The sequence below is a fragment of the Coloeus monedula genome (genome assembly GCF_965178545.1).
Source record: "Coloeus monedula genome assembly, chromosome: 1".
NCBI classification, from domain to species: Eukaryota; Metazoa; Chordata; class Aves; order Passeriformes; family Corvidae; genus Coloeus; species Coloeus monedula.
The window spans coordinates 53,056,833-53,082,420 of record NC_138781.1 but is presented as its reverse complement, the minus strand read 5'-3'; the positions used below and the strand labels follow the sequence as shown (position 1 = coordinate 53,082,420).

Below are 25,588 nucleotides of genomic sequence, written 5' to 3'. Positions count from 1 at the left end.
ATAGAAGCAGTGGGGCCACCATTCCTATTGTCCAAGGACTCCTATTATCTCCTGGTGTCCCTCTGTTTATCCCTCTGTGAAGAGAGCCTGTCTTCCTAACTGCAGGTAACAAAGGCAGGTGCCAAAATCCTTTATTGGAAAGATGCTACAGCTTAGCTTGTTCAGTCTCTTTGAAGGCCGGGCCCATGTGCCAGCAATTCAACAGCCTGCTCCAGATCACCCTCCAACACAACTAGAGCTGCCCGTACTTTGTACTGAAATACAAAGGACGCATCGCAGAAACAAGGCACAGGGTGTACTATTAGAGAACCAGGATAATTATACCTACAGTGTGACCCATTTTTGCTGCTATTGGAGGATGGCATTATAGGTTAATGCCTAATAATCTGTCATTAACATCCCTAATTGTATGTTTCTGTAATTGGACACCATGGAGGGGGGAAGAAGACGTGAATGTTCACCTTTTGCATTTTAGAGGTGAATTGCAAAGATTTAAAAGTAAGAATTCATAAGTAGGGTAAATGAAAAAGTTGCATCCAAGGTACAAGAAGAAAAGATCAGTGGTGTTTATGGGTTTAACAGTGAGTGGTTTACCTGAGAAAGCTGTGGGACAGCTTCTTGGCTTCCTTGCTGCTGGGAGTGAGGTCATGAGTGCTGCAATCCAAGGTTCAAAAGAATTGCTCTATGCTGTCCCTGCGCCTCCCTGCAGCCTGCATCACAGCCCAGCTTCCAAATGGGCACGTTAAAACAAAAGAATCTCATAAAAAAATAGCAAATAGAGTCCTTTGAGTGTCTCGTGCTGTCATGATGAGAGGGAACAGTACTCTGTGCTTAGCAGAAAGGGACTGTCAAGCCAGTGAGGTTTTCATAGTGTGATGTGTGTTTCCTGTATATCATTTCCTAGTATAGGTTCACTGAACCTGCAAAGTAAGGGAGCGGGGAAGAGTACAAATTCACTTCTCGTGGAAAGATCAAAGAGTTTGCAATTCTTTCTATGCAGTGGTAACTACTTATCTTTCTTTGCAGTTTGTGGGCATTTATCTATGTCCAATACACTCATTATGTTGAAGACACTGACAAAATCTCAAAGCCAAAACCAATGACCAATCCAGATTTAAGTCAACTTACTAAATCCTGAGATGTGGGAAAAAAATCAAAAACCAGCAGGAATCTGTGATAACCTTATTGGCTAACAGATTACATTTTACTGTGCAAAAATAAAAGAAAATTGTGTCAGAAGTTCACAGAAGTAATGCAGATGTCATTGGGCTAGGAACTCCATGTGGCTACGTTAAAAGTTAGTACCGACCTGAAAGTTTACAGTCTCTAACTCCAATCCTGATAAGGCTTATGCTTGTCTGTAGTCTTACTAACTTCAACAGGATCATCCACATGTATGCATTAAACAGGCATGCAGTAGACAGTGACCTAAAAGAACTGAATGCCAGGGGGGGCAGTCACAGGGAAAAAATGTTTAAAGCAGGAACATAGTGTAAATCATATGATGCTTGCTCCCTTGTCTGCCCCTGGAAATGAGGGGGTAAAAGATGTGGTCTGCTCTGCTGTGATCAGCACAGAGCCTGATTTACAAAGCTTTTAAAAATATCAGTGGAGCTGGGAAGGTTTGCAGTCCTGTGCCCAAACACCTTGCTGATCTAATGCTTTTTATTATATAGTATTACAGCAGTACATACTTTTGGCACTTTACAACACCCTGCTCTTATCCTTACTTCCTACTGAAAACCAAAACTAAAAAAAATGCTACCCCCCCAGATCCTCAGATGGGGTAAGTTTATTTCAAGTACCCATCTCTAAACCCTCCCAGAAAGGCCCCTCCTTCAGAAAAGAAGGACCCTACCCTTCTGAAAGTCAAGTCCCTTTTAAAATATATCAGATCAACGCTTACAGCTCAAGGCTTTAAAGAAAATTAATTACTTTTGAATATCTTGTACACCTGGATTGGTTCCAGAAGTTGGTCCTTGCCCATATGAGCAGAACTGGTTCAGTATCAGCTAAATCTGTTAACACAAATTAGGATCTGGGGAAAAGCTAACCTCAAAGACTCGTGACTTTTTAATAAGCATTGGGGACCAAAAACAACACAAGACCAACAGGGATTCTGACCTAGAAACATTCTATTATCAGAGAGACTAAAAAGGGAAAAAATAATTATGATGGGAACCATTAAAAATAAAAGAAAGCAAAGAAGTTCCCATAGTACTTGAGGGTTTCTGTTCAGACAGATCCAGCTTGTTAACTTGTGCACAGAGCTGTGCAAGACGGAGAGTGCAAAAGGGCAAAGGAAATGATGGAACCTGCCACACTGCATGTGCAGCATCTGGAGTCAGACCTTTAACTTCATCTGGGGAGTAGCTACCGATTTATTCATCCCCCCTTGGAAAAAGGAAAAGATATACTGGATGCTCACAAGATAGTTGGACATGAATCAGATTGCCTTCCAAAAATTAGTCAGGACAAGAGGAATTTCAGAGAACAGCTGACTGCAATCCCTATTGAACTCCTCAGAATATGTGTGGGAAAGATTTTAAGGAATAAATCTCTCTCTATTTAATAATTTGAATGTGATTTCACTAAATCTTCGGTCCTTCAATAGCTCCTGTTAGGGAAGGCAGGGATTTTTTTTTTAATTTTGAAGAGCTGGGGCAGAAAAACACAGAACTTCACAGGAAGCCAGTGCCAGGTCATGCACTTGATTCCCAGAGACCTGGGCTGTTCCCTGTTCCCTGCCCATTCCCTCTCCTAGGCTAAAACATGCCAGACTAAACAGATTCAGCACAATTCCAGGGCTGTTTCCTACAGCGAACCTACCTTTAGAGATAGGGGGACAAGGTTTCCCTATGAAGCTACAGCACAGGGTTTTGTCCAGCAAGGAGGTGTGACAGTCCAAGAGATGGACAAAAGCACAGACCACACCTTTATGTACTGTTGATGGGTGAGATTTTTCAAAATGTTGTATGCTTTGTGTGTGCTCAACAGGTGATACCTTTACAAGATCACTGTCTTCTAAAAGATCTTTGAAAATTCAGCATTTTCAAGACACATCCTCACTAGTAGCTTTCAGACAGGGCAGCTAACAACATACACTATTTCCTCAGAAAACAGTAATCTTCAAATACTTGTATGTGGGGTTTGTTGATTAAACACTAGATTACCAAGGGCTCAACACAATGAAATTTGACAAATGTGGCATATGTGAGACACATAGGTGGGCTGTGATCCATTTCTGTTTGTTTATGTTTTGTTTTCCCATCACATGCTACTCAGCTCTGTGGTGGTGGGAATTAGAAAGCATGATGGATACCATCACTTTCAAAAAATATTACTCCTAGGGACCTCAGCTTACATAGAAAAAGCTCCTGCTTAGTGTTACATCCAACCTATCCATGAATTTTGCAGTTCAGATGATACCAGCACAAACAAAGCAGAAGAGTGCTTCCAGGTTTCACAAGCAGCTCAGGGACTGACTCACTGTATCACTGTGGCTAAAACTATAAACTTTGGGTGTCTTAATTCACACATGCAAAAATAAGTGACTTAACACTTCCTGGTTCCTACTTTGCTGGAAGATATCAATATTTAATGGCTGCAAAGTGCTCTTACAGCCCAAGATGTAATTTTACTTAGGCATGCAATTGCCCATATGCAGTATGCACATGTTAAGAGCACGACAATGTATTCCAGACAAAAAAAATAAAGTATTTTGCAGTCTGGCACAGGGCATGTTGTAGGACCAGCAGAATAATTACAGGAGCTGCAGCTGGCACTTATTAGAAAATTAAAGAAGCTGTTAACAAGTCATTAATAATCTGTGACTTCCTGCCTTAATGGTATTCTTCAGTCAACAGGCATGAAGGTGAGGGGGTGGAGGAAACAGTCACACCTTCTTCTAAGCCACTGTTGAAGACTGATACCCTCATTTTTCATCACTTTGTAATCTGCTTGTTTACTTCCCTCCTGGTGTCTCTTCCCACTGCTCTTCTCTCGCTGCTGACTCTCACACCAAAGGACTGCAAGGCTCATGGCCAGGGAAGCCACCTGCAACAGCCAGTCCCAGGGGAAAGCCAGTCCTCTCTGCAGTGTCCCACCCTGGTAGCTGTCTCCCTGCTGTTCAGAGCTGCCTGTAAACACCTCTCCGGAGTGTGCACTCCTACTTTTAAATGCTATTTTGTATGTAAGGTATCCCTGTCCATTTACAGCATACTAGGATTTGTTCTCTTGTGTCTTGGTCTTTGCCTCCCTCGTGTAGGCAGATGGCTGGAGGAGGAGGGAAAAGCAACTTGTTTCCCTGCTTCTTCAGACAAACACATGCTCTCCAGAGCAGACAGATGCCTTAAAGTCACATCCAGGGCATCAATTCATCTTTTGGGTTCAGCTGTAGAGTATAAAGCATTTACTGGCTCTGGTCTAATGCTTTTTGACATTGTCAGGCTCCCTTCAGTGAACTACTGCCTTGTAACCAACTTGACAGCAAGTATTGTTCCACGTTTATTAATACTGTATGTGTTATCTTCGAACTGACAGGTTCCAAGGCCAGGCATCAGCTGTGCTCAGCTCTGACTTAAAAAAAAAAAAAATGCAGACAATAGCACAGACCTCCTGCTGCTAGTAAGTAAATAAATAAATAAAAACATGCCTTCACCATGCTGCTGCCACATGGTTTTATCCTTTCAATCTCAATTATGCAGTAATTTTTTCTTTTACTTGAGGTCTTAAAATCTGAAGCACCAGCTTCCCTGCACCCTCCTCTTTTTGGCTTTTTTTAGGAAAGGGCTTTTGGTTTTTTTTCCCCGAATCTTCTTTCAATTATTCCTTGCTCTCTCATTTGGATGCAAATCTATATTGTAGAAACTTGAATCTACATAAAAGTTAATTAACTTCAGGAACTGTTTTTCCTCTCCTCTCCTCTCCTTTCTGTATTTTTTTTTTTACTAAAGCCACTATAATTTTCTATTATTTTTAAAATGTTCAGCTTAACGGGTTATGTTTACCTAGTCAATAAGCTGATGATGCCCATGACACGAGCAGAAGTGTTTGGTTAGCAGCAGGGAGGAAAAAAAATCAATAACTCCAAGCATTTGGCAGCTTTGTGGGCAGGAAATAATTTGTATTCTCTGGTTTAAATCAATGACCTTCTTTTCTTTGCTGTTCCAACAGGAAATTATAAACTCTGTGAACACTAGTTGCATAGTGCCTTCTGCAATACACTTGTATATGCCTGGGAAAAACAGAATGTTAACCCCAGCAGTGCTCCTCTGAGGTCCCCATTAAAGAAACCCAGGCACTTTAGCACAGAGCTTTTCAGCAGGCACTTGTATTTATTAGAAGCAGAAATAGTTTAGAAAAAGATGTGAAAAGAGCTCCTCCTCCACTTTCAACAGCACCACCGCATTTGATAACAGGATTGTCTACTGCAAAGTATGCAAAAATGCCCTCTTTGTAACTTGGCAAGACGTAGTTTCAGACAGAAGCTTGCTACTTCTACATTAAAGCTGCATTTGGACTTCGGTATCTTGCTTGTCAGGGTTACCTTAATGTGCCAGGCATGATTTGAAAGTGCTGCATTTTTGCTTGAACTCAGCATTACAAAGTTTATGTTTTTGAAAGTTTCAGCCTCCTCAGCACTGTCCTTTTGCAATATTCACTTAAGGAAGAAAAAGAAATAGCTACCTTGTCCTGCCATGCTCATGGGAAGCTTTAGCAGGAAGGATGTGAGCCAAGAGAAGGATCCAGTGTTAAACCTGGCACTGAACTTGCCTTTTAACTTCTTCAGCTGCCCTGCACTGCATTAAGTCCAGTTCAGATACTTTTTAAGATGTAGGAGAGCTGGCATTCAAGAAGACAAGCTAGTCACAGGAGATGGAGGAGGTATGTGACCCTTTTTACCATGTTTCTCCCAGTGTGAACACAGTACAGCCTCAAAGTCTGGGATTCTTGTCTAGGGCCAGAGCTAAGTGTTGCAGCACCAGCAACTGGCACTATAAAACTCTGGGACCTAAGCACCCCTTGATGTGCTTAGCTTCATCCTGTGCAGGAGAATGATATGGTAAATCAGTCTGGAAAATATGATTATAGTCCCAGAAAGTACCAAGGTCTCAGTTGTCTGCACTGAAATTAAACATCATAACATTCAGGCATCCAGGTTTTTTGCTTTGCTTTTGTACGTGACAAGTCCTTTCACAGTAGCTCTCAGCATTCCTCCTATGCTCCCAAAGCCACTGGCACAAAGCTGTAGTCATCAGGTGACACTTGATGTATATTTATGAGTTACATCCCAGTTCCCTCTCTGAAACAGTAAGGATGGGAATGTTTCTTGGAGTGATTGAAGTGGAAGTAATACGTAATTCTTGCTCTCTTGCTTTGTTTCTATTAATTTTCCAGATGTAAAGTTGCCTATTCTGACTCTACATTCCACTCCTTCCCACTGCAAACTTTATGTGCTTATTGGGGTCTCTTCCAGAACTCCTGGCTGCTGGAGCACCCTTTGCATTTCTGAAATTTGCTGCTCCTGATTGAAGGGAACCAACTGAGAAAATAAGCTGCCTCCCTTTCTCACGGACAAGAGACCAAAGCAGCATCTCAGTATCACAGAAGGGCTGAGGTCAGAAGAGGTGTCTGGAGGTCACTTTCTCCAGTATCCCCACTCAAACATGGTTGCCTACAGGTGGTTGTCTAGGATGATGTCCAGACAACTTTTGAGTATCTCCAAGGATGGAGACTCCACAACCTCTCTGGGCAACCTGTGCCTGCTGTTTGTCAACCTCACAATGAAAAAAATGTTTCCTGATGTTCAGACTGCATCTCCTGTGTTTCAGCTTGTACCCATCACCTCTGGTCCCATCCCTGGGCACTGCTGGACAGAGCCTGGCTCTGTCTTCTTCACACTCTCCCTTCACATATTTACATACACTGATGAGATCCTGCTTGCACTTCTCTACTCTGAATAGTTCCAGTAAGCAGAGGGATAAAGCAAAGGATGAATTGGGTAAGTATTGCTCAATTCACTTTCTTCTACTGAGATGGTCAAAAGCGAATGTTCCTTTCTTTCCCTGTTGTTTTCCTGCTTTCCCTTCTTCTTCACACATACATCTTCTAAATGTCATGCTGTAACCTTTTTCCATTGAGTACCATGTATCCAGAATCTTTTTACATCACAACAAGAAATGTTTAATCTGGAACAGCATGCAAATAGAATAGCTCATGTGAGAAATATGAACTGGTTTGGTTAGTTTTAGGCTTTGGACTGATTTATGACAGATTTATGCTTCCATGTGAATAAAACATAATAAGAAACTGTGGAGTGATACTGCTGTATACACAAAGAGGAGAGCTGCTCCTGTTACTCATGGGAATGTATAGGCCATAATCTAATTTTTAGAGGTTGTGAAAGGTGTGCTAAGTGACTAATTCATTTCACTAATATCTGACAAGCCACTTTCACAATGGGAAAAATTACCTTCCTAGATAATTCGGTTTTTAACAACTTACAGTTGCTATTCTCCTAAGGCTGCATATTTTCCACTATGCAAAAAACTGGCATGGCATAAAAATGCTGATAGACTAAAAACCTGCATTTAGCTTCAAAACAGAAGTTTGTGGGTTGTTGGCTTTTTAATATGTATAAGCCATGGTCTTTGAGATTTTTGCTCAGAAGATAACCATGTGTTTCATGTGGCCTCTGTTTACAAAAAAGAAAATATATTTTCTGAGGAAAATAAACTAGATTACACTGCAGGAAAAGGAGGTTTGATACTGCAGTGTTCAAGAGTGCTCAGATGGAAATTCAGCTCCAGAACCCTGTACTGAATTTAGGACATGGATTTTCCAATTGTCTCTGTTCTTGCATTGCACTTAAACATACTGCTGTATTCATACTGAATTGAATGTGATTTGCTGTAGAAGTAAAAAGCAAGATTTTCTCTCTTTTTAGTTTAAAACCAGATAATGACTTTGCTGACTTTGGTAGAACAATTCTTGATTTATACCACAATAAGCAGGTGCAAAGTCAGATTAGAGGAATGTATCTCAAAGTGAGTGTTCAGATGCGTATTTAATCTTTGTTAAATGAAGCATTTGCAATAAAATGCACTATTCACTGCTCTTACTGTTCTCTTGGTAAAGGCATTGTGAAACTGCGGTAGTTTATTTTAATCTTTATAAATTTAGTAATGAGGACCCACAGCATCCAAAATGTTACTCTCCTCTTGTGATGCCTCCAGTGTAAATCCAGTCCCAGTTCCAAAACGGCAGAATTGGCTGACAGAGCTAAAATTTACCAGTTTGGTTCCTCTGCTTGAGGCCGGCACAGATGAGGAGCAATACTTCTTTGCTGTCCTGGATATTTGGATCCATTAGACACACCCTCAAGTGTCTTATTTGTTCTTTTGCATTTGTATTGGCCATTCCTTTTTAACAGGCCATTCTCCTCCACCCAAGACAAGCAGCTAGGGAAGTAAATGGTTGAAAGGGCTTGGAAGCTCCTATAAGCATGGGATTTTCCCCTGGGCACGTTTTGTCTGGGATGTTTTATGATGCAGAGTTCTTACTGGAAGAAAGAACTGGCCCTACAATGTCTGGATACTTTGCTGAGAGATGAATACTAGTTAGCATACATAATATCGAGTACTGGTGGGGAAACTAAGAAGAAATCAGCCAGTTATTCTGAGCTTATGCAACAAGCTGAACTCCTCTGACTGTGTTTTTTTTCCAAAATCTGCTTGTTAACTATGATGCAGTATGTGCCATTTGTGCTTTAGGTGACTAAGAGTCTAAGCCACTTTATTGGTGAAAGCAACAACTTTCTCATTAAACGTTAATGGCAATGTTTTGATTAGTCCCAGGGTTCTGGTAGGGAGTTAAGTCCTTCCTTCAATAACCAGCAGTTACAGATGCAGCAAGTGTTAATAACCTCATAGGAAGCAAACTAAGCAGGCATACATTCCATCACCCAGAAAATGGATCTCATGTAGCTTTTTGAGGGATCATTCACACTTTAAAAAAGTGTTTAATTTTTAATACGGAGATTTGGGCTGTTTGCAGCACCCAAAGCTGCAGTCCCATCATGTTGTTTCCCATTTCTCTCAGACCTGATGTTTAATGTGCTCCCCGCTATACCATATAAAAGCTTAAAATGTCATCTGGTTGAGGAGTGCAGAGGTGAAGAAATTAAAACAGGAGCAGCAACCATTCTCACACTTCTAGCAACTGTGCTCAAATATAAAAAAAAATAAACATAAAAAATCATGAAAGATTTTAATAGCTTCATATCTGACATGAGCTTTTCAAGCCACAAATGAATGTCTATAGGGAAACAAGAGTATGCATGTGGGTTATGTGGGAATAGAAAAGGGCTTCATATGCAAGCGTGACATGAGACTTTTATCAAATGTTGGCCTAAAGGCTAACTGGAGCCTGGATTTCATCTCTATGTCAAATGAGAGCAGCCAGCTGCTCTGCTCCTCCTACCACATCACTGTTGCCATCAAGCCTCAGCTGGGGGAAACGTTCTGTTAAATGGAACCCAGCAAATGACAAGGAAAACCCAAATTGAGGCTTTTGAATGGTTTATATTAGAGATACAGTAACCTTAAGAGATACTTTGGGGATACTGTATTCCAGAAGAAGGGACTGCTTTGGGGTTGGTTTTTTTTGAAAGTTACTTTTGAAAGGTCTCTTTAAGTATACAGTAACCTTTCTGGAGACTGTGTCTTTAGGAATAGAGAGTTGTTACTTTGATGGGTAAGAAGTGAGATCCTTGGAATTTTTACCCCAGTAAAAAAAAAAGTAGACTGCCACTTATTTTCTAAAGTAAACAGTCAGCTTAGATGTCTGCTGCACTTTGCATTTTAGGAAGCAAATTAAAGCTGCACAAAGAAATCTTGAACATTTGTCATGGCCAAGTAGCATGTCTGTGTTTTGCAGTGAGCAGGGCTTTTTCTACTGCAGTTTTCCAGCCTCAGCACTGCTATAACTTAGGAAGCTCTTGAAATGCAGCCCAACTTCAGCACAGCACTAGGGTGTACTAACAAGACATAACTTACTGTAGTTTTAGCACAACAGGGAGAGATCTGGCAATATTAGTGTCCTCTACACAGCATTGCACTCTAGTGATTTTTCCCCTGGCTTCATTTCAAACAGTTGTATGATAGCTGATAACTGTATTTTAAACTCAGTCATGCTTGATGCAGCCTTGACTTACCTTATATGGATGGAAGGTCAGTATCTATGGCTTGATTTTCAGGCAGCTGAGGAAGCAGGGAGTGTTACTCGTCCTGTAAAGCGCTCAGCATTAACATCAGGCTTTTTGGTGCCACTCCTCTAAAACTGTGGTTCAAGATTGCTATCACTCAGCCTCAAACTGGATAAAATGCCCTCCTGACAGCTCTTATCCAGACTCCACCTAAAACAAAAGAGAAAATGTACGAGTGGGTATGTATCAGAGACAGGGGAAGAATATTCAAACATTCCTAAGGCTCCAACATGGTCACTCAATCTCCCATTCAAAGACATCTAGCACTGTCAGTCCTACCACCTTAGTTTTCCTTATAACCAATTTATAGTAAAAAGAGAAGTTGGGACATGTTGACATGAAAGCAGTGCCATCAAAAACCTTAAGGATCTCCTGCAGCCTTCTCCAGCCTTATTCATAGAAACCTTATGAAAATAACCACACACTCTTTTGCATTAAACTATGCCTGCTGGCTGCCTGAACAGTGCTAACAGTATTTGTAAAACGGAGGTAACAGACCATGTATGTCAGCCCCATAACTAAATAGAATTTTTGTAACAGATATTCCACCTATACAGTTCTTCCTCTGTAATGATGAAAAAATCCACAATAGTCCATGAGCTGGGACTTCTTGTTTGGCAGTTTATCCAACTTTTATGAACTAACCTACCTGAAAATGGCACTTCTAATGGCACATTGAGTGTATCAGTCTCTGCACATGCATTATTTTGCTCTATAATTACCAGGAAGAACAAAGTAGAGGAACCAGTTATTTTTAAGATGAAACATTCCAGTCTGCAACCAAGACCTTTAAATTTGTAAGCTGTGTGAGAAATGGAATAAGATCACCTGACATACTCCAGGTCTGGCCCTTTTGGAGTCTCCAAGGCTGTCAGAGAGCATAGTTCCCTGCAGCCTTTCCCCTGAAGAGAAGATCCAGATGTTCTCCAGTATTCAGCCATGTGCTGCCACAAAATTCTAATATTTTCATTATCTCAAAGACCCTGTGTGTCTTTGTCAAGTCAGATAAAACAGAGAGGGAGGTTCCCAAATTTTATATATACAGACGTAGACACGTGCAGAACACACGGGTTGAGAACAGTCATTTATGTAGGAAACCAGGCTGAAATATGAACAAGTCAATCAATAAAAAGTTGGGCAATTCTCAAGACAGCTGTTAAAAAGCTTGATAAACATCGGCAGAAGTCCATGAATGGGACTGAGCACTTGCTACAGAACTGTGTACCATGGCATCCCAACAGCAGCCTCTTGAGTACTGCCAGCCTGCAGGAGTTAATCTTACAGTATCACCAAGAACAGCCTCAACAGAAAGGAGTTTCATTCAGTGGTCACTCAGCCTTAATTAAAAGGACACTTTTCAATTAAACTTCAATGACATCTTCTGAAAAGAAGTTTTACACCTACTATATTTCTTTTGGACAAAACAGTCTGCTCAGCTGTATTCCCAGCTGTACACTTCGCTTCTCCCAGCTTCCTGGCATCCACAGCTATTTAGAAAGAAACTTAGTTATGTCAACTGCTAGGATTTTCTACAGTACATATTACATCACCTTTCCTGAGAAACTTGTCTGAGCAAGTTTTCTTACTTTCTTGTTTCATAATGTCCTTCACATTCCTCTTTCAATATTTGTTGTTCTCTCTGTGGAAGCTCAGTTGCTGGCATTTTAAGGAAAGGTTACATAGCAAAAGGCTCACTAATAGAGTTTTTTTCTCCCTACCCCATACTCCTGGAGAGAAACTCTCTGTATGTGGCACCTTAAGAGAAAGATTTAGAGAAATGTTTTCCTTGAGAAAAACCTACAGTATTCACTGCAAGTTTCAGAACAAGAGCATAAATTACCTTGGCCATTTTAATTCTAAAGGTGAAGAAATATGGAGGAGAAAGAACAAGAAACAAAACAAAATAAGGACACCAAATTATGCTATGGTGCCAAGTAAAAAGCCAGATCCCTAAATTTTATCCTAATCCCCGATATTGGGTGACTGTGCCTCTGACCAATTTGCTCTTGTGCCTCTGCTTACTTCTTGTTGAGTCTTGGTCCTTATGAAACAGCCTTGGAAATCAACAGTCATAGATCTTTCAAAATGCCTTCTACATACATATGTACCAATTGAAGTGTGGTCCGGAGACAGCTGAAGATGTTAGGAACCTGCTCAATTCAGGTCCAAAGCCTTCAAAGTAGGCAAGGTAAGAACAAAGAAGGTCAAGTCTGGGGACAAGATTTGGAATAAGCTGGGAATGAAGCATAGGAAAAAAGAAAAGATAGACATTTCCAACCTGAGGTGTACAAACGTGGGTGGCTTAATGCACATGCTCACTAGTGGGAATACATGCACACACACGTGTGAGCTGGCTGCTTGCTGTTTATCGGTGCAGGCTCTTGCACAGTCCTTCCTTGCAGCACGGGGTGTGTGCAGCAGACACATACAGCCTGTTGTAGTGCTTCAGCTCAAAAACATGGCAAGGATGCTTATTTTGGCTACTGCTAAGTGGCTGAACATGAAGTTGAGTGGTATTTTTTATTCAAATGCAGCTCTTTCTTCTAAAAACAGTGGCTCCCACATGATCTTCTTGAATAATTTGAGTTTTTCTATATAAACAATGGAGAAGGAAATCTAATTTCCAGTCTAGGAAAGGAAACACAGCTAAGTGAACACTGTTAGCAAGGGCACGCATATTATCTCTGCCTGTTTGATAACCCACTGAGTTGAACAAAATCTTTTCATTAGCTGCAGTAGTCTTTATTACACTCCATTTGAATGATCTGTTTAGGATTAAACATTTCTTGAAAGACACACTCTTTTTAGTACCAAAGTATTTTCCATTCCATTTGCTTCATTTTAGCAAAATGCTGAATGATCTGAATGATCTGTATCATGTTTAACATGAAGTGTAACTGAAGCACCCTGCATCCTGCAGAAGTGCTTTCTGGACTTGCGTTTTTTAAGAGATCTCTGAAAAATCAACATTAAAAAAAAAGCAAGCTATTTTGAGCAAGCAGGCATAAATTTAGTACAAATAGGCCCTCATCTTTACTGGAAAACCTTTAAAGAGGTCATAAAAACAAACAAACAAACAAAACAATTCAAAACCACTGTGCTTCAACAGCAAAATCATCTAAAAATTAGCTTAATCCTTTTAGGATCAGGAGTCTGGACAGATCACTAAAGCAATGGATAATAAAATAGCCATGCACTGGTAGCCACTTAATGTATCAGCATGCTGATGGTACATAAACCATGCTAAAAAAACAGGAAAATTATTAAAGCAGAAGACAATACTTCATTTACTGTTCTGGAATTACTGCTTAGGAAGTCACTGATACACATTTATAATGAATACTAGAAGTGAGCACAGGCAGAAACTTGCCTGTTACCCAAATGAGTATGACTAGTGCTGAATGAGTCTCTTACTAATCTTTTTTAGAGCCTGAACTTTACTTCCAGAAAGGCAAGATAATTTGGGAGGTTCCATTTTTCCACTTAAATGCAGAATCAGACACAGTGAGTTCTTCCAAGAGCTCTTTGGGTTTTGGTTTCTTCTGAGCAAAAACAGTATCAAAGAGTAACAAAGCCCAAAGCACCTGCTTCAAACTCGATAAGCCAACCTCGCAGTTGAATGTTGGATTGGGAATTTTATTCTCTTTTCTGGAAGAAAGAAAAGAAGATGGCAAAAAAAAAAAAAAAAAGGAAAACTAGTCCAAAGCAGTATTCTGTTCTTGTTCCAGCTGATCTGTTTAGGATTTTGTCACTGCCTTTGCCAGACCAGGAAAGATTTTTGTGTGCAAAAAACAGCACCCCTCTCATGGTACCGTGGGACCCTCTGCCCCTTTTTACAGAAATCACTCATGAGACTGCAAGTGCTTTCCCACTTTTCCTGTCTCAGGAGTCTCAGGCGAAGAGGCAGCTGCATCATGCCAACCTATTGGGAAACATTAGACATGAGGTGTGTCTTCCAAGAGGTCTGAATCAGGATTGCAATGCCCAAGTCAGATGCCTAAAGTAGGGAGGCAATCTCAATCAAGACTACCCTTTCCCCTTCCTGAAATGCTGAAGTTGCTGATTTTCCCAACTGCCTTTTCAGTTGCTAAGGATTTCTGTTAGAAAGGGGCGATACAGCAACTTAACTTTTAAAGCACTGAAAAATGCTGCAATGAGAGATTCAGCTAATGCTACTGAGGAGCACTTCTGTCACATACAGAAGCCCTGTGTAGGATGGGCTGCTGTCACAGGTAAATCCAGCTGGGTTAGTAACAGACTGGAAGCTGTGGCTTCCACAGAGAAAAGGCAGACTCATGACAAATGAAGGGACGTGACATAGGAAGGGAACTTATTACTACAATTTGCCCTCTCCCATTCCATTTTTACCCCTTCCTCCCTTCATGTTTTATTTCTTGTCCTCCCACTCTTTTGCAAAAATCCAAAATGGTCATGTTATAGCTACAGACCATGTCAAAGATTTGTCTCCTCTCTCCCTCTCTGAGTTAACCATTCCCAGCAAGCTTTCTGTGGTGATGAGTCAGTAGCACAAAAAAATGACGGATTAGAGGTGATACTTATTTTCCTCTGCTTTTTTTTTAAGCATGGCTGTCTCCTCCATCTGAAAGAATGGAGGAAGGGGTAATCAAATGCACTGTAGCTGGGAGCTCTAAGAATAATGTCTCCAAACTCTGCAGCTTCCAGTAAAAAGCCTTGTAGTTTTTGTATCCTTTTTGCCTTATGTTTACTCAGCAACACTGTTTTAGAAGTTGCAACATTCATCTTTAAACATTAATTACCAAGGCATGATTGCTCCAAAAACCCACTGCCTGAGGCCAGGGCCTAGGAAGTGGAAAATGTAATTTTAGAAAGCGATGAGAACAAATGCTGAGCCTTTTAATTGCAGGTTGGTACAAATGACTAACAGTAAAGCAAAGCTCATTTTGAATGAATTTGTTGTTCTGCATGTCAAATTCAAAACTTAGTAGTGAGTTGCCTGGGGTTTGTTCTTTCCCCCTACTCTCTTTGCAAAAATCAGAGAAACTGATGAATTTTGAAGTACTTTTCTAAAAATCCAGTTAAAATTATTTACAAGAGAGAAAGAGGAAGGAAGGAAGGAAGGAAGGAAGGAAGGAAGGAAGGAAGGAAGGAAGGAAGGAAGGAAGGAAGGAAGGAAGGAAGGAAGGAAGGAAGGAAGGAAGGAAGGAAGGAAGGAAGGAAGGAAGGAAGGCAGGCAAAAGAAAAGAAAAAAAAAAGAAAAGAAAAAAGAAAAGAAAACAAAAAAGAAAAAAGAAAAGAAAGACTAAATGATGCATGCAAGGCCAGGCAACAGTTCTATCAGTCATTGGACAATTACTGTGCTCTTTTGGAGCTTCATTTCAGGGTGAAGCGTACAGTGATTCTCAGCATCTATCTCCATCTCCCTCTGTTCTGCTGAAATTTACCTGGAATCACCAACAGTATAACAGTGGATCAGGCCTGCTTCATCACGTGTGGCAACACAAGATTAAACGCTGCTGTGACTCAACATTGCCACATCCGATGTCCCAGCCTGATGCCAACAGAACCACTGCAATAGCAATGGCATCTTCATCTCCACCCTTCTGGCCTTGCTGCTGGCAGAATGGGGACAGCCCTGTGTGAGCACCTTTGCAGGGCATCAGAGGCACTTCTTCTCACACAAAGGTAGAGAACTTGTTCATCCCAGCCCCACATTGCCACACCTGGGAAAACACATCTGATGGGAGATGTGACTCAGGGCCTTATGGGTCTGCGGCTGGTTCCCTGCATGACCATAGGACAGACCATACAAGTAGGATCTGTGATGGCCCTAAAGTTGCATTTATGCACCAAAGTCTGGAGGCCAAAGAGACTACAAATTGTGATACTCATCTTTTCTATTGCTCATGTTCACTGGAAAACTCCAGTTCTGCTTCTGGGAGTTCTTGGAAGCACTTCTGGCCTCATAGCACTGAACAGCTTGTGCCTGCCCCCTTGGGATTGAGAGATGTCATGCCACTTCACTACCACAAGGGCCTTAACCAAGGGCCTTGCCACCAAGGTACACCAAAAATCTGCCTAACCCCTCATGTTTAATCCAGAGGAGCAGAGAGAAAGTGTTCGTGATGATGGTCTGTGTGGCCCACCTCCTCTCCCACTTGCTCATAACAGTTCTGTACTGAAAGCTTTCCCCCTGTGACCTGGGAGATATGGTTTCAACACACTCTGAGTACATTCTCTTGCACCCTTCTGTCAAATGGGGAATAAAAGACATCCTTTACCTCATGGCTATTCTCACCGGGCCTGTACTGCAGACCCTTTCTCACAGGCCAGTTTTTGTAGGATGGCTCATGACCACACTGTTAAGAGTTTGGTTCCTACAGAGTGGGCTGGCTGCAGCCACGCTGCACAGTGCTCAGCTCACATCTCTTTTCATGACCCTGTAGCTAACAGTCAGTATTTTCTGCTCATGGGCTTGGTGGGTTTTTCTAGTTCAAATTATGAAGAGTACTAACAGGTGTATGCTGCAGGCCATCACAGCAGTGCTGTGTCAAAAAACTATAATGCCAGGAAAAAAAATGTTGTGCTCTAGAAATGAGTGAGGGCACAAATTATGCTATTGCCTAACCTTGAATAATGATGAAGCACTGCCCTTGCTGAAGGAAACACATTTGGTATCTTCCATATTTGGTATCTTCCATCCTATCTGTTTGAAGCAAACCTTGGAGTGCTCTACACAGCTGACAACACTCACATTTCCCATTGGGGATACCAATGGATTTGTTCCAGAAGAGTGCTCTGACAATGATGGGTGTCTGGCATACTGACCATGGGTAGTATGAATGACCAGGAAACCCATTGCTGGAGAAGAACAGCAGAGTGCCAAGTTCAGCCACAGCATTTCTAAGCAATAGCTGCTCTACTTTGATGGAGTCCATGAAGTTCAGGAGAGGTCTCTCATTCTACTCAGCCAGAGCACCAAGCAGAACATCAAAACCACGTGAAACACAGTGCTGTACAGCAGCCCTCAATTGGTGTGGAAATTGGTGAGTAAGTAACGATGACACCCATTTTCCACTGCTCTCTCCCACTTTCAGATAATCCAGGCGAGTCCTATATTTGTAGGGTGATGTCCAGAAGCGTGCAGGAGAACACCAGGGTTGCATTATCTCCCATCCTCCCCTCCTTTCCCAGAAATCCAGAAGCCAGTTTCAGCTCTTTTATCACAGGTATGACCAGGAGACTGAGATGAGTCTCCTGTGGCTCTGCCCTTTTGAATGCCACTGCTGCTCTATGGAAACCCAGCTGCCACTATGTTTTCCTGACCACCTCTAAAATGATTGTCAAGGACAGAAAATATTAATTAAATTTTAATTAATAAATTGAATACTCTGGGGTTAATTATAGCTATTTACAGGGAGTGTATGGGATTTGGAGGGCCTACCTTCTGGTGTTTTTGCACAAAGTGTTGCCTCTTCCTCTAAGCTCTAATTAGCTAGCTTTTTTCTTTTTAATAGCCAGCTTTCAAATGACTGCTCACTAGCTCCCATTTTGTTCCTCATCAGCAGTCCTCCAGCACAGCTGCTACAGAAGGAAAGCAGCCCTGCAGTTTGCCTTGAAGGGAGCAGGTGATAAAGAATCTATCAGAAGTGGTGCAAACCAACAACATGAATTTAATAAAAAAAAAGGAAAAAAAAATTTAAAAAAAAAGGATGAAAAAAACAACCGAGAGGCCCAGCACCTAAACTATGTCAAGCAAAGAAACTATATAAGAAACAAAGGACATGGGAAGAAATAAGAAGGAACTGCAACATCTGAAGCTGCTACAAGGTCAAAAATGTTCTCTCTGTATGCAGCCCTCTTGTCCAGCTGCATATTCTGCCTTCCTGCACATGCACAATGCCAAAAGCCATCAACAGCAGATAAGCACCTGGGAAAAAGCAATCTGTTCCAGCACAAAGTCAACTGTGAAACTTGAAATAATTTCTCCTCTGCTCCTTATTTTCAACCTACATATTTCCTCCCTAGTGGTAAAACCTTTTTAAAATTTAAATGAACCTAATTACCTGTACTTCTAGCTACTCAGTTTATACCTATAAAGAAAAAGGGTCCTTTCAGGACACTGTTAAAGTAAAGGCACACAGTAACACACTGTGCCCAGATATGAAGAGTTTACTCCAGACAGCTTTTCAATCTCATGCCACTAGATGAAAACTAATAGTGCCTAAGAACCAGCACAGAAGAGAGCTTTGGAAGTTTGGGAATATTTTGGACATTGTTTTGTTGGGTTTTTTTGCAAAAGTGACCAACATGATCAGTAGGCAGCCCACTGCTTTTCCTCAAGTATCTGCTCCTGCCTGCTAAGTGTTCACGACTGAACGGCTGCCATGGAGGGAGCAGAGGTCAGTGGCTGGAAGATGAGGGCTGGCACAGGCACCGCAACCGGTAGCTGGCCTGGTGCCTGCCTTCTTCCTACCACAGCAGTTGGCTCCAAGTGGTAGGCATAGGAGACTGGTTTGGGCTCCTGCTGAGGTGAGATGCGGTGAAGAAAAGAGGGAAGAAAACATGTTGCGTTTTTTTTCCTTTTATAACCAAGAGCCATAATGCTAGTAAGAAAAAGTGGGAATAGACTGGCCAACATGGAGAGCAGGATATCTCCAAAATTTCACATGGAACCCTGTGGTTTCTGAGGTTGGAAAACCATTGCCTAAATTAAGAAAGCTATCTTCCATCTCAAGAAAGGAAACATAATAGCCAGAATCACTCTTGCAGAAAAGCCTAACTCATCTGACTCCTCAAGCGTGCTCGAAAATTTTGTCTACTCTCCTTTGCAGCAAAACAGTTTCACTGCCCAGGGATGCTGAGCTGAGAGCCCTCCAGCACCAAGGCATCTCCTCACCTCATGCTTTGCCTGAAAGTGTTGGATCACAGTGCAAAACCACTGCTCCAGGTCCACCTTTCACATTCACAAAGATTTCTCCAAAACAAAGAAAATAAAGTACCGTCTCTTCTTCTAGTATTTGGAGTTGTGATACCTGAGAAATGCTTGCCAGCATGTGTAATAACACGTCTGTTGCAAGACATTGTTTTAAAAAAAAGCAACCCTGCACGGTGTCTTCAGACAGGCTTTTCTCCACTTCAACAGCAAAACTAATTCTGTAATGAGGAGCTAAAGATCCTGCAGCTTCAAGCTTCTGCTCCTGCCGGGACTTAGCTGCTTATTCAAAGTCCCAAGATCCCAGTCACACCGATGACTGGTCATCCCCCAAGCCTGTTACCCGTGGGCTCAGAGGCCTGGAGCCAGGCAATGAGAGCACCGGCTTAGTTACAAGTTTAAAAGGCTGAGAGCCTTTAAGGAGGCTGAGAACCCGGATTAGCGAGGGTGTTTCCAAGCGGGGCGGCGGTGCCCGCCTGACTGGGCCGGACAAGCAAGAGCTGCCGGCAGACTCAGGCTGCCGGTGCCACCTTCCGGACACACGCGTTATTCACCTTCCCCTTCGGAGAGAAGAACGCTAAGGAAGGTGGCTTCATTTCACTCCCTAGTCCTGCTTTTTTTGGGTTCCTCCCCGCCTCCCTTTTAATCCATCATCATGTAGCACATAACTGAAGGGGGAGCAGCCCCAGCAGGGTGGCGGCAGCAGAATCCAAGACGGCTGCACAGCGCATCCCGCCTCCTGTGGAAAAGTAGGTACCACAAGCTCACAAAATGTTCCCTGCCTTTAGCATTTCGTCTTCTTCAAGCATTTCCGTGAAACAGCCAAGCCTGGCAGAAGTAGCCACAAGACTCGTTTAAGAAACATCTGTGCATTTTAGGGATGAAAAGCAGGGGTGTGCAAGGGCACCCCGGTTAATGCCGAAGTGCCTTCTCAGGGGCTCACAGAGCAATTTGAGCAAGGACCAGCCAGTGGAGAGGGGTCTGACTCGCCTTGGTGGCCGATTAGTTTTAGTGGCCATGTAAGAGTGCAGATAAAATGAAATCTTGCCATTTATGCCAACAGCAGTTGTGTTCTCACAGAGAATTGTGCTCTTATAACATCCAAAACACAAACTGTTGCATGTGGCTACACCACAGGCATTTCTGAGAGCAAGGCTAAGGTTAGAGAGGCCACCTCATTCTGAAAAAATCCAAAATTATATCTCTCATGTACAGCAGCTGCAGTTCTTTCTATTTCTTACTGCTGCAGAGTGGGATTTGACCACTGTCTTCCAAGTGGCAAATGGGATACATACACCCAACACAGAGCTCAAAACTGGCTTGCAGAGTAAACTTGGGAGCAACTTTTAGTGCACAGAAGATGTCTCCAAGGAATGGTTTAAAGAGCACAATTAGGAGTGGCAGGCCGGAAAAAAGCTGTGAGGTTGGAAAAAAAAGTCTGAACTGGTAGAAAGCAAAGAGGAGCTAAAAGGAAGAGCTATGGGGACAGTCAGGAAGCAGGCAGCAATGAAAACCTGCAGGCTGCAGAGTGCAGTGCTGCAGGGCTCTACACTGAAGACTTGTTCTTTTTCCCCAAACTAAGGTGGAACTTAAGAAATATGGACTTTGAAGCTGTCAAATGCTTGCAGCAGCTGCAAGCATGCAGCATGTAAAACAAAGGGCCTCAATTTAATGGCAGCTCTTTTAGGGATTACCATAACATGAGACAGTGGCAATAGAGGCAATGGGCCTTATGAAATGTTCACATAATAAACTGTGGTCTGCAATGGGAACTTGGATGATCTAAGTATTATACAAATGCTGCTGTACTTCTATACTGCAAATGACACTTGTTTCCATTTCAGAGGACAGGGCTCAGCAGTGATGTGGAGTCAGGCTGAAGGACCCATAAAGCAAACGTGCAGCAACAGTAAGGCAATATATTTATTTCAGGATGTAATATTTTTTAATAGCATTTATTCTTAAATATGCACATAGCTATATGATAAATACCAGCTGTGTGGCAATTAAAGCCACACTGCAGCTTTGATATTGCCATGTTGCTGTTATGCAACCTAGTTTCAGATGCTGACCCATCCCGAGTTGCCAGTTTTTACAGGTGGACTCTACCTGAGTTTAGCTGCTGCACAGCAGCCCCAAATATATGTACTGTTACTGCTTGTTTGTGCAATGGCTTCATTCAATTTCTTTTAATGTAGACTTATTAAATGTAACAATAAGCTTTCTTCCACAACAGTAAAATCAGAGTAACTGATGATAACAGCAGTTTACTCATGTGAAGGCATCTAATTCCTACTGCTCTTAAGTCTTAGTTCCCATAGTCCTCCAGGACATGGAAGGATATGGACAAATCCCACCTGAATTAAGTTTCAGTGTGTTCTGGGAGTCTGAGCCTGGCAGAAAGGGATTTATAGATGCACTTCCCTCTAGGACTGCTATATACTGTTGTATGACTTATAATAAAAGGGGTCACTGAAGTACTTCTACTCTCACTGAGCACCATCTCTATCTACAGATTTTATAATTTCCTGTCTGTATCGATTTTAAAAGCATCTTTAGCATTCCCAAAGCAGGGAATTTGTACTAGTATTCCCACTAGAATGTTCGTCCTTTCGTGTCCATGCATTAGGGCTCTGTTTAAAATCTGTCCGTGTCCCTAATCTCCCTGGGGAGCTTTCCCTGAATATTCAATGCTAGTCCACAGTCTGTAACAAAAGAGGGAGGGGAAAAAAAAAATAGAGACAGAGAACAGTGTTTATGCATAAAGTTCAAGAGCCTTTTCACATAAAAAACATATGCACACACAAAAGCACCTCAACTACAGAGCCTGGCATTTCCACAGCAAAGACCTGACAGTGTGTGCAGTTTTTCAAGTTAACTAATTTACAATAAGGGCATCAGACATCTGAGCTCCAGATGCACTCATTCGGGCAGCCAAGGCCATAAATAAAATAGGAAAGAATACTCTTACCCTAACATAGGGTTTATAGAGATGTGTTGAAAGCTTAGCAGATGGGTTTTGCTGTCTCAGCTTTTACCTGCGTAACAAAGTGCATAAAGCTGCTTACTGGCTTCTTCAATTCCAGACCTTTGCATTTGCTCTCATATGCTCCCATGAAGATACGGCTAATTTAAACAACCAGCAAAATCCTACTCCTCAGGGAAGCTGATGGCAAAACTTCCACTGGCTCCAGCAGGCTCTGGGTGTTGCTCAACATAAATGCAATTGGATGAACTTGGTCAATAGCATAACCAACACTCAACTGAATTTGTATTCTTCAATCTACAGATTTGCCACCCTAATGCCACCCCTGGTTCTGCTCTCGTCCCATGGTTCTATGGAAGAACAAAACCAATGACACAGCTACTGTCACAAAAACTGGGGTTGCTGCAGCCTCAGCCCAGGCTGACAACCAGCTCTCTCCCATGGAGAGGGGAGAAACCCTCTCTTGAATTAGGACAAGATATCAAAACGTTTTGTCATATCACTTTGTTTTGCTCAATCTACATGCTGTTCTAACAGAGCAGAAAAATGGAATCACAAATCTGAAACACTGCATATCAGATAGCAAACATTTCTGAGTTTCAAAAAAGTTTGCCAGTTGAGAAATGAGTGTTTTCCCCCACATAGAGACATCATCATCATCATCATCACTCAGTCTGGCTTTCATAAACATCTGAGCATTCTTTTTGAAGCCAGTGTGCTGTTTGGGCAGACAGCATGGAAATTTTACAGTCCTTTCATCCCTGATACCTGCACTTAATGCTCACTGTTAATAATGGGATAGACACAGAGATGAACATACATGTGTATACAGACATGCTAAGAAAAGAAAACATTTCTGACATGTTCTTATAAGGGTATTAAATTGGTGAAGGCATATTTCTGAGCTCAGCACATGCTAGAAGTGCATCCTCAAAACTGTATATTTGGCTGACTTTAGGAAAAATTATGCACTGTGAGCAACTGTGAACATCTGAGGATGGGACAATGACAGGGAGAGGAATACCCAGTCCGGGACCAAAGCCTGCATCAGGAGGAAGCAACAGGGGCAACTCCAGGGATGGGAGGTAGAACAGGCAGTACAGGGAACAGGCACCAAGGAAGTTGCTGGACTAATGCATGGCTTATCCACGGTTGGATACATCCTTCCAGAACTCTCCTTACAGCACTTTACTCAAGCAGCTCTTGCAAACTGGGCTCTGCTTGTCTCTCCATGCCTTGGCTCAGTCCCTCCCCACAGTCCTCATCCCCACCTGCTCTCAGGACCACTCACACACAGTGCACCCTGATTCCAGTCACAGAACTGCTTTATAATACAGCTCAGGGAAAGATGGAGGAAGAAGAGAACAAATATAACTGATGACCGATGACTCAGACTAACTAGAGAATGTGCTTAAAGCAAGTTTGTTTCACCAATGGCAGTGCTTTGCAGTTTGCTTTACCCCCTCCAGACTAGGTCATCCCAATTCCTTTTCTTCATTTAATGGTGACATAAATAAGTGGCCAGGAAGAAGCTGTCTCACCTATCATAAAAACACAGTACGCAGTAATCATAGGAGGCTACTGTTCAAGACAAAGCCATGAGCTCTGCATTTAAGAATCCGCTGGTCTGTAATTCTGAAGAACACATTTATTAGCAAAATCCTGTTTTTATAAGCTGCAAATCAAGACACAGCTTCCTTTAGCACCAGATTTATGAATCATGAGTCCTGTAGTGCATGAGACTTTGCTTTAGAAATAAAATTGCTTGCTCAACTGCAGAACACTTCAGTTTTCTTTTTCTATAACTACTGCTTAGTCTCAAACCAGAACAAAACAGCTCTGTAATTACACATGCACTTAAAGTCCTCTTAGTATCTACCAGATTCAGTATAAAGGCATAACGATGAGTTTCTAAGTCTGACATCTGCTCGATTAGCAGCATTTTCAATATCTGGCTACTTTGCAACACTTAGCAGCTAAGCTAAGCAGGTCTAGCACACAGTTAGACGTGGATTTTTTGGGGTTTGGGAGGGGGGAGGGGTGGGCGGTGCTAGAGGTTTCCCAGATATCCCTTATTTCAAAGCAGGAAAAAAACAACAATGGCCAGCTCTGTACCAAACCACAGGTCAACAGATTTCAATGGTCAAGGTTAAAATTGGCCTCCAGCTAGCTGCACAGACTTATCCCACAGGTATTAAACAGGAAACTTTTAAACCTTAAAAATAGTTACAGTTATGTGACTTATCCTTTTAAAAATATTTTTATCATGTACATGAAGACTAGAAGCTTTCCTCCTTTGAAATGTTTGTGTTTGACACTTTCTCTAAAGCACAGCAAGTCTGTGTTTTTCTCTGTTGCACAGGCTGTGGGTTTTGTTTTGCTATTCTTTTTTCTTTCACAAATCAAGCTGTCAGCAGCACGGGAAGTAATTCCGTAACTGGGACACGTAAGAGCTCTGTTCTGAGACTGCATCGCTGCCCCCAGTAAAGTCACCCTTGGAAACAAGAGCACTTGAGAATATCTTAGCACACAATGAAATGTTTTTTGCTATGGTTTATTTAGCTGAAAAGGAAAAACATAATTCAAGGGAAAAACACCAGCACTTAGAGATACTAAAAGTATGTGGGCTCTGCTGAGCTTCCTGCTACTGCAGGACACAACCTCTAAAGAACACTGTGTTTGAATATTCACTTCTGTGGGGACAATGCTTTTGGGCCGGGAGATAAACCTAGTTTTCTTGGACCGATATGAAAACTAAACAATAATATATGCTCCTCTCCTACTACACAAACACTCCCAAAACTAAGGGAGTCCAGCCCAATACCAAAGGGTCATGCTGTGCACAGCTGATTGCTACACGAATTGCTTTAGCCTGCTATTAACTTCTTCCTCTGCTCCTTACTCACTGCCTCGTATTATGGCTCCTAGGTGTTCTCTCCACATGTCCAGACTTCATCCCCAGCAGATCCATCCCATTTGTCCCCAGATTCCACATCTAGCCACCACATCCCCTCGATCTCCTGCGGGGCCCTGGAGCCTATCTCCACCATCAGATGCACCGTGCTTAACCAGCCCAGCCATGTAATTAGTAGCGCAGCTGCACAGCCGCCAACCTGCCAGCGCACATGTGGCAGACCACTTCTTGGCAACTATTAATCACATATTGCATAAGAAACAGTCCCTTAATGCAGGCGAGTCTTTCCACTCCCGAATCATGTAAAAGACATAAAAGCTTTTGGCCATGCAGAAAAGTGAACAAAATGAGTGGTAATTAACTCTCATGACTACAAAGGCTAACAACTTCGGCACTTACAAAGGGGATCAGAGGCAGCTGAGCTGAGAAAGAACTGTAGCAGAACAAGTATTTGCCTGGGAGCAAACACTGCCTGAGTGCTTATTTTAGAATGAATAGTCATGTTAG

At 42.1% G+C, this 25,588-nt stretch overlaps 1 protein-coding gene across 2 annotated transcripts in view; it reads right to left on the bottom strand.

Moving 5' to 3' along the window:
- Window positions 1–25,588, bottom strand: part of COA1 (cytochrome c oxidase assembly factor 1) — a 53,234-nt gene that overhangs the window by 14,587 nt on the left and 13,059 nt on the right. For both annotated transcript variants that reach the window (XM_082287915.1, XM_082287916.1), the window contains one exon: window positions 10,217–10,417. The gene's annotated coding sequence lies outside the window, so the exon portion shown is untranslated. The remainder of the gene's footprint in view (window positions 1–10,216; window positions 10,418–25,588) is intronic.